This window comes from Lactuca saligna, chromosome 6 (genome assembly GCF_052625555.1).
Source record: "Lactuca saligna cultivar CGN05327 chromosome 6, ASM5262555v1, whole genome shotgun sequence".
In the NCBI taxonomy this organism is placed as follows: Eukaryota; Viridiplantae; Streptophyta; class Magnoliopsida; order Asterales; family Asteraceae; genus Lactuca; species Lactuca saligna.
Window position 1 is genome coordinate 180,445,157 of NC_136422.1, and position 9,086 is coordinate 180,454,242.

General features: G+C 34.8%; 1 long non-coding RNA gene across 1 annotated transcript; it reads right to left on the minus strand.

Moving 5' to 3' along the window:
• Window positions 1-33: 33 nt before the first annotated feature.
• LOC145003384 (uncharacterized) lies at window positions 34-701 on the minus strand. Its single transcript, XR_013661940.1, has 3 exons — window positions 620-701; window positions 456-511; window positions 34-363 (listed from the first exon to the last, which is right to left on the minus strand). It is a non-coding gene; the product is annotated as an uncharacterized LOC145003384 (long non-coding RNA).
• Between the last annotated feature and the right edge of the window lie 8,385 nt (window positions 702-9,086).

A 9,086-nucleotide genomic window follows, 5' to 3' on the forward strand; every position in this document is an offset into this window, starting at 1 on the left:
CTTCTGAAATCTGTAAACTGATAAAAAGCGTCTTTCTTACCATACAAATTTTGGGGATATCATCATTACATAATGAATGTACAACACTACAAAAGAACATACATTTATGGTTTGCTGGCTAGCAGAATCTGGAATTTCCCAAGCAAACATCATATCAAATGTTAATCTTCGAAACCTGATGCTGCTCTTCGTTTTTTTTTTTTTTTTTTTTTTTTTTTTTTTTTTGTGCCAAACACCATCACTATCGAGACCTTAACCCATCTGCTGCTTCGTTTTCAATTTCAAGCATCCACCATCCAGACTTGAAAGAAGAAGAATCAAGGAGAAGTAAGACGGACACTGTTCATCGTCCCCATCGAGAACCTGCAACAGAACAAAAACATCTCGTTTTTTTTTTTTTTTTTTTAATTATTATTATTATTATTATTATTATTAAACCCGAGAACCACCATTACCTGTTGCTACTTCTGCTTAAATCCGAAAAACCGAGAACCATCCATCGAGACCACGACTGCGATAATCACTTTTTTATTTTTTATTTTTTTTATTTTTTATTTTTTTATTATTATTATTTTTTTTAACATTTGAAGGTTGATAAAGAGGAGGTGCACGTGTGGACCTGAATGTCGAGTCGATTTGGTATTGATGAAGGGTGTTGAGACTAATTTTATCGCCACTTCCACAAAGCTTTCCCATCTCCACGTTACACAACAATGTTTTAAAACCCGGGTTTTTGGTTGACCCAGTATGATGACCGGTTCACGGGTCAACCGGTTCAACCGGTTGAACCGCCGGGTCAACCCGATTTATGGTCTTTCTCTATTTTTATATATTTTTACTTTCATGCATAATGCATAAACATATAAAACCAATAATTTAATGTCCACAAAGTTTAAATATTTAAAAATATTGAAAAACATTGAAGAAACCGCAAATGACTCGTTGTTTTGGTCTTCGCTACTTGTTTTCAACTATCCAAACCCTATTAAAACGGGTCAATCCGGTTTTAACCGGTTCGACATAAGCGGTTGAACCGCGGTTTAGAGGAAACCCGGCCGGTTCGATCCGGTTCGTATTTTTACAAAAAACTGGTCTCAATTGACCCGCCTTCTACCCCGGGTCACGGTCCGACCGGTTGAACCGGCCGGGTCAACCCGGGTTTTAAAACATTGTTACACAATGATCTATTGAATTTTTGAAGGAGGGGTCAATCTATTCAAGTGTAAGCCACATCGGCTAATGAGAATGGGTGACCGGTTACCTGATAAAATACATAATATAGTGGTTTTTAAAAGATTAATGGTTAAAATGTACTAATAAATTATATAAGGGTTTTCTTAAGCAATTATATATAATTGGTAGGTTTTTTGTGTGGTTTTCTATTATTTATTTTATTTTATGATAGAGCAAATAATTTATAAAATATAAATTAAACTAGATTACAGAATGAGAAGTCGAATCAGGAGGGACCGAAATGCTAGCGGGTGAGAGAGAGAGACTCTTTGAAATAGAATGGGGCCATAAATGCGGGAGGCCAAGGCCTCGGTTTATAAGCTGAAAAAGAGAAAGACATGTTGCGCCCTATAGGGATGCGCCGCGCTCTACGGTCCGGACTGACAATTTATTTTTTTGCACGTAATGTTGGTTTTCGTGTATGTAACCTCAACTGTAATTGTCAAGTGCATTAAATGTGGCACCCCGCTCCCTAAAGACGCCCCACGCCCTTGATAGGCGCCCCAACGCTTCTGGAATTCATTGTAAATTCGAAAAATCGTAACTTTCTGATTCGAACTTTTTTTTCGACGTTCTTTGTATCCACGGGTTTGAATTGAGGACTATTACAACTTTTATGTTGAATACTTTGGCTAAAAAGCAACATATCTTCACTTTTATTTTTATAAACAAAAACTTATATTTATTAACCGCTATAAGTGAAAATGGGTGCTTTAGTATTAACACATTTAAAAAGTATATTTATGTATGTTAACCTAAAATAAGTGTCTTAACCTAAAAAGTATGCATCTGTGTGTATTTTAACATGAAAAGACATTTTAGTATGTTTTCAATGTCACTATATATTTTAGTTATGGGTGAATATCATATATGACGTTATTAAACAACAAAATATTGTATTTATCCGTCTTAAAATTCAAATATCATATTTATCTTTTTTAAACTTTAAAATATTGTATTTGTCCAAATCATTTTTTGAACATCTTTTAACAATTTATTATAAATTGTTATATCTAAAAATCATTATAATTCATTTTTTTTTACCATACCACCCTTAAATATTTCTTTTTGCTTAACCTTCTTAGGGTTTAGAAGTGTACGTATCCTCTAATGGTTACGATGTCAATCAAGAGTCAATTTGTGTCTAATTGTCTTGTATATAGTCCAATCTTGGTGCTAAATATATGTGGGTGTGCTAAATATATGTGGGGTTCATAAGTTGTATATAATCATCTTGTATTGGCATTATTTTGAAATTTGTATCATATGATAAAACATTAGTTACCTGTTATATCCCTAATTTCTTTTTTTTTAGTTATTATGTACTAGTATAATTCTAGAAATTGATCGGTATGTTGGATAGCTTTTATGAGAAACAATGCATCTTAGCCATTATCAAAATCTTTCTAAATGGAACATGTTTTCAATCAAAGCTCATCAATTAGTATAGACCCTAGAAGCCATGATTAAAAGTGGAAAGATACACAATGAATCATTTTCCAGTAATATCATACCTGTTTATTTATCAATTCCAAACAAACATGTATTTCATATAGATGCTCATGAATCCACCTCACCACGCACCATGGACAATAAATAAATGCAGGTAATGGTTTATTAGTTTTATTCTAGGAAGGGGTTTAATATCTAATGGTAATTTAGTCAATTTATTCTTTCTATTTAAACTATAATGATTCTTAAATATAATAATTGATTATAAACTGTTAAAAAATATTTAAAAAAAGTTTGGGGGATGCAATATTTTAAAAAGATAAAAAATATATATGATATTTAGATTTTAGGATGTATAAATACGATATTTTATTGTTTAACAAAACTATATACGGAATTTACCCATTTAATATTTACATTACAATACATATAAATACATATCAATATATATTTTAACATAAAAACTTATATTTTAACTTAAAAATAAGTATTTTAATATTGAAATGTATTTTAACCTAAAAATAAGTATTTTATCAATAAAACCCATATATTGAATTATTGTATAATAATAATAATAACTAGGTGGGGTGCCCCGCTCCGCGGGCTCGGTTTTGATCAAGAACATCTACTTATCAGAAAAATGACTATACATAACCATATGCACAATAATGACATAAAATAATTATTTAATCTAGATAAATTCGTCCAACATTTGCATATACATGCAACTGGACCATGAATATGTTGTGTATGTTTACATATGTGATGTACAGATAACTGTTTTGACTTTGTTTCTAATATCGTATGGTTTCTGGATCAGTGATCCATTCTTTATTAAGATAGGGAGATCCCACAATCCCGGAATTGAGTATACACATTAATGATTTTCGAAATACAGTCTAATGCTCGATATTACCATCATCTGATCCCGATAAATAACAACACTCCAATGATGATACAGAAGCCCTGAACAGTAGCTGTGACTCCTCAGGAACTTGTATTCACATATCCACACCATGTCTATTAGGTTAAATGCAAAAGAAGAAGAAGAAGAAGAAGAAGAAGAAGAAGAAGAAGAAGAAGAAGAAGAAGATTGAAAACACAATGCTATAACTGTGCAGATATTGTTGATAAGCATTCTGCATACTTATTTAAAACACAATGCACACCATGTCTATTAGGTTAAATGAAAAAAAAAAGATTGAAAACACAATGCTATAACTTTGCAGATATTGTTGATAAGCATTCTGCACAGTTATATTATTGTTAATAAGCATTCTGCATGAAATCACACACACATTTCAGAATATTTAAAATAAAAATTGCAACTGATATAAAAATAAAATACCTATTGATAATAAAATGCGAAAAATAAAGTATCGGTCGGAATGCTGTCGGATCCGAGACATTCCCAAAAGGTTGGGTTATTCACAATTGGAGGTTGCACTTGTGGATAGCCTTATCGAGTCACTGCAGGGTGCCTCTGTAAAAGAGTTAAATACTTTATTATAAAAAATAAAAGTATGATGTAATAATATGTACTGCAGTGTAGCTTTTGGCACATTTTGAGTCTCGTGGTTCAGGGAGTTTGTAGAAGGCGTACTCAAGCATTTGGAGGTTGTATTGTAGGTCGTGGTCCCACCTAGGGACACATCTAACCCGCTAAGGCTGTCTCCAACTGCACCTAGGTCAAATATGTTTCTTCTGCTAATCACACCCAACCTAACCGACTGTTTTGATTATAATGACTGACCAGGTGACAGGTCAACATTGCGTGTGCTTTGTGCTGCCTCTGTCATAGTCCCAGATCCTTAAAAAAATTATATTATAAAATATAAGCCCTAGAAGAAAAAGTTAATTAAAAATAAATTATACATGCATGTCTAATGCATATGAGACATTTGAATCTTCTTCATTTGCTGCGTGAAATCGTAATTTCTTTTTAAATTTCATATATCTTTGACAATAACGTAAAAAAAAGTCAAAGAGTTTACCGCTATCTTTAGAACTGGTCGACATCTGTTGACTTAACTGTAAATGGATTTGATTTTGTTGTTGTGCTGACTTGGCAGTGTTGGGATTTGTTGGCGGTGCCCCACCCAATCCACTTGAGCTTTGGGAATTAAACTGTGAACATATTAACGTAACACGAAAATAATTTTGAACACATTATAAACAAAATATCAAAAGTAAAAGGATATCTTAAAGAGGGGTAGAAATGTCTTTTTCAGAGTACTTATTTAACAAAAGATGAATTAACTACTAAACTCTAAGAGCTCATAACCAAGTTATAGACTGGAAGCAGGTGTAAGGTTGCCATTTTCTTGAATTTGAACGAAAATAGACAAATAATAAATGAATTCATAAAATGATATGGTAAAACCCCAAAATCATATAAAAACTAATGTTACAAAAATTAATACCTTTTCAAGAAGGTTCATACAGAGCTTCTGAATTTCGTGAGTTCAACTGCAAACATTTTCCATAAGCTATGATCATTTCAATCACTACTAACATAACCAAAACCACATTAAGTATAACATAAGGAAAAACTATTTTGTTGAGAAAAAAAATTTAGAACACTAATTAATCTATCTAATGAAATAATATAAAATACAAGTAAAGCGATGATAAAAACGTAGAAAAAGAGACATCGGCATTTCATCGAATACCTGGTGGGCAGCGGCCAGAACTTCATCCATAACAGTAAACATCTCTTTATTATCTCCAAATCTTGTTGGATTTTAAAGCTGGTGACGAAATATGATCATTTAGACCAAATACATAATTACTAAAATGTTTAGTATGCAAAAGGTACATGAAAAGAGTTCATTTGGGTATATGAAACCCTGAAACCTTCTATACCATCATTCAAAACCTAAATAATATAAACGAAAGAATGTGGTAACTATTAAGAATTAAGATACATACATAGAAGTGCAAGGAATATGTTTTATTTGTAAACTTACATTCATACCCCCATAATGGAACCAATCATAACCCCACATGAAGCACCAACGACACAACTGTTGCTGCGTTCATCCCCTTTCCCCTATCTATCTCCTACTGGAAGAACAGATGACAGTTGTCAGTTGGAGAGAGTTGTCCGCTGGAAACGCATTTGAAGCATCCGTTCAAACAGAAGCAAGCAAGCTTAGAAAGAAGACAGGTCAAAGCACAGTTATCTAGAATGAAGATAAGCATAACAGAGAACACAGAGCAAATGAAGATTCAAAGTTTCAAACAATCGATAGAGGAGGAAGCGGAGGTGGAGGTTGGAAGATATTGAACTTATTCTGGGCAAAAATAATATAATACCCTATAATATTAACATGTTCACTAAACTGATGCCCCCTCCTTAATGATGTCCTGGGCCTCTGCCCAAGTCGGTGACGTACTGGGCCGGTTGTTGTACAGTTGAGTTGCTATAAAGAAGATTCACCCGATTGAAGAAATCAATAGCTGAAAATCAAGAATCATAGGTTAAAACTGAAGAAAAATAGTGAAGAAGCCACAACCTTCGACGAACCGAACCTTCAGGTGGAAAATCTTATAGGCTAGGGCTTCAGCGGGATGTTGAAAATCCAGCTTGTCACCCACATGACCACAATTCCTGGTAATGGTCGATTGTTCATAGAGGTCCTACTATGTGGAAGAAACCCAACTCAATTAATTTAAAAAAAAAGTCTTGGGAAGAAGGAAAAGTGTAGAAGATGCAAGAGAGGAAAAACGACATCCACTCACCCCAATCCATTCCTCCGAAGAACCGAAATGGAAAATCGAGAATTGAAGGACACGAAGAGAGAGAATGGAAGGTTACCTGAGAGGCAGTGGGTTATTCTTTTATGATGGAGGAATGACGAACACCTAATTGCATAGAGATAAATGAGAAGTAAAGGAGAAGCAGTGACCTCGGTAGAGCAAAACCATTGGACAGCTGAAGCGGTGGATTAAGAATAACAACACGTATGGACAAATAATGGAGAGAATGATATAAATTGCCCAATATAAATGAAGGACGAAATCTGCCAAAAAAAACCTAAGTTTCCTGTAGCTAAGACCAAAGAATTTTAATATATTGTATAATATGAAATCTAAAGTTTTGAATAAAGTGGGTCATATCATAACCTTATATATATATATACATACATATATATATATATATATATATATATATATATATATATATATATATATATATATATATAGAGAGAGAGAGAGAGAGAGAGAGAGTTAGGTTCACTACAACAAACGAGACCTATAGGGACGACAAATGTCGTCTCTATAGGTTCAAAAAGTCATCCCTATAGGTGGTTGGGGCGATATGTCGTCCCTATAACTTTCGTTTCTATAGCCCCATCGCAATAGATCTGTATTGCCGTCACTAAAAAACTCATCGCGATAGGTAGCCTTCGGTGATGCTATGTCGCCCTATTTTGATTGGTCGCTATAGGTTGCTGGTCTCCTTTGGTAAAGCTATAGGGACGACATGTCGTCTCTATAGATTTATCTATAAATGCAACCCGTCGTCTCCACAAATACAATTATAGAGACGATTTGGCGCCTCCATAGATAAACCTATAGAGACACATGTCGTCCTCATAGATGTACCGATAGACACAATTAATCGTCTCCATAGATGGATGCAGACTGAACACCACTCACCCTATAGTAACGGCGATTCGTCATGGTTGATGTATCTGTAGAGACGACATGTCATCTCTATAGATACGCCTATAAAAACAACATGTCGTCTCTATAGGTATCTGTAGAGATGACATGTCGTCTCTATAGGTATGACCTTGTCATCTCTATAGGTATGTCCATATAGCTCCTTTTAACCACTATAATTTCCCAAATTCTTAAAAGAATATATTTACAAAATAGCTAAATTGGTAAATTTAATTGCGAAATATTAAAATACAATATAATCTCAAAACATTAAAATATAATACAATCTCAAAAAATTTACCAAAACATTCATTTGAAATGTATAAAAGTTTCATAGAATTACAAATACTACCTAATTTAATCACTAGAAGTTTGTCGGTACCACGGCTGGCCCTGTGATCGATAAGTTGTTGTGCAAGTTCCTTGGCACTTTCAAAGGTAGCCGGTTTCGTACACTATCTTGAATCTGGGATGACAGCCCCCAGAGGTATCGTTCCACCTTTTTCCCCTCTGGAGTGACCATTATTGGACAGAGGAGTGCTAGGTCATTGAACCGGGCAGTGTAGGTTTCTAGATCTGTGCCCGACATTCTGAGGTTCCAGAGTTCTTCTTCGAGTTTTTGTATCTCGTCCCTCGAGCAGTACTCCTCTAGCATCAACGTTTTTAGGACTTCCCAGCTTATGGAGTTAGCCACTGCGGGGGTAAGTGATTTAACTCGGCCATTCCACCAAGTGAGAGCTCTACCGGTGAAAGTGAATGTTTCATACTTGACCTTGCTTGATTCGGGACAAGCACAGATTTCAAAGACTACTTCGGTCCTTTCTAACCATTGCATCAGTGTGATGATGCCCCTGCTCCCATTAAAGGTATCAGGTTTGTCGTTTGTGAAATCCTTGTAGGTGCATTCTTTTGTGCGCCCCGAACTGTCACCCTGGTTAGAGGGTGTAGCACCAGATCCAGATCTACCATTGCCATTGGTGTTGATCTGTGACATAGCTGCCACCACAACTGCTGTTACTGCAGCCTGGAACATTGCTGGATCAAATTGTGGTGGCGGCGGCGGAGGTGGTGGTACTGCGCTGCTGGAAGGTCTTGGTCTTTTCTTTGGTGGCATAGTTCTGTCATAAGTTTTAAAATGACAAGTCGGTAAGACTTCAATAGTAATAACGAGTCGAGTGTTACTTGTTTTATCTCATTTGCATTATATCCCGACTTTATTACATTAGCAAGTAATTCATAGAAAAGTTTATGCAATTAAACTTATGAATTAAATAGTGGTGACTCAAACGGAATCATGTGTTTGGCTCCATGTCTGACTCACTCCTAAGATCCGCTCAATGTGCCCCAGTTATGCGTAATTAAAATTTTAATAAACTGTTAATACTAATGAGTCTGCCTTAAGTCCACAACCAAACAAGGAACAGGTCCTAAGGTGGACTTGCCATTTCTAGGTCGATTACTGCTTTAATTACACAAAAATCTTAGAATTATTAGTTGTAAATTGTTTGTAATACCACATAGTAAAATCTCATGTCAACATCCAATGAATTAAAATGCATGCCAATTTCATTGATAACTTTTTAGTACATATTGTTTTGAGAAAATTTGACCTCACAAGGGTCTTAATTACATCAATGCAAAAGATAGTTTTGACAACACAAAAGCCCTTTGAATAGTGTAACCACTTAGTCGCAGGGTCAACCTACATACAAAAAGAGTAGCACCACCGC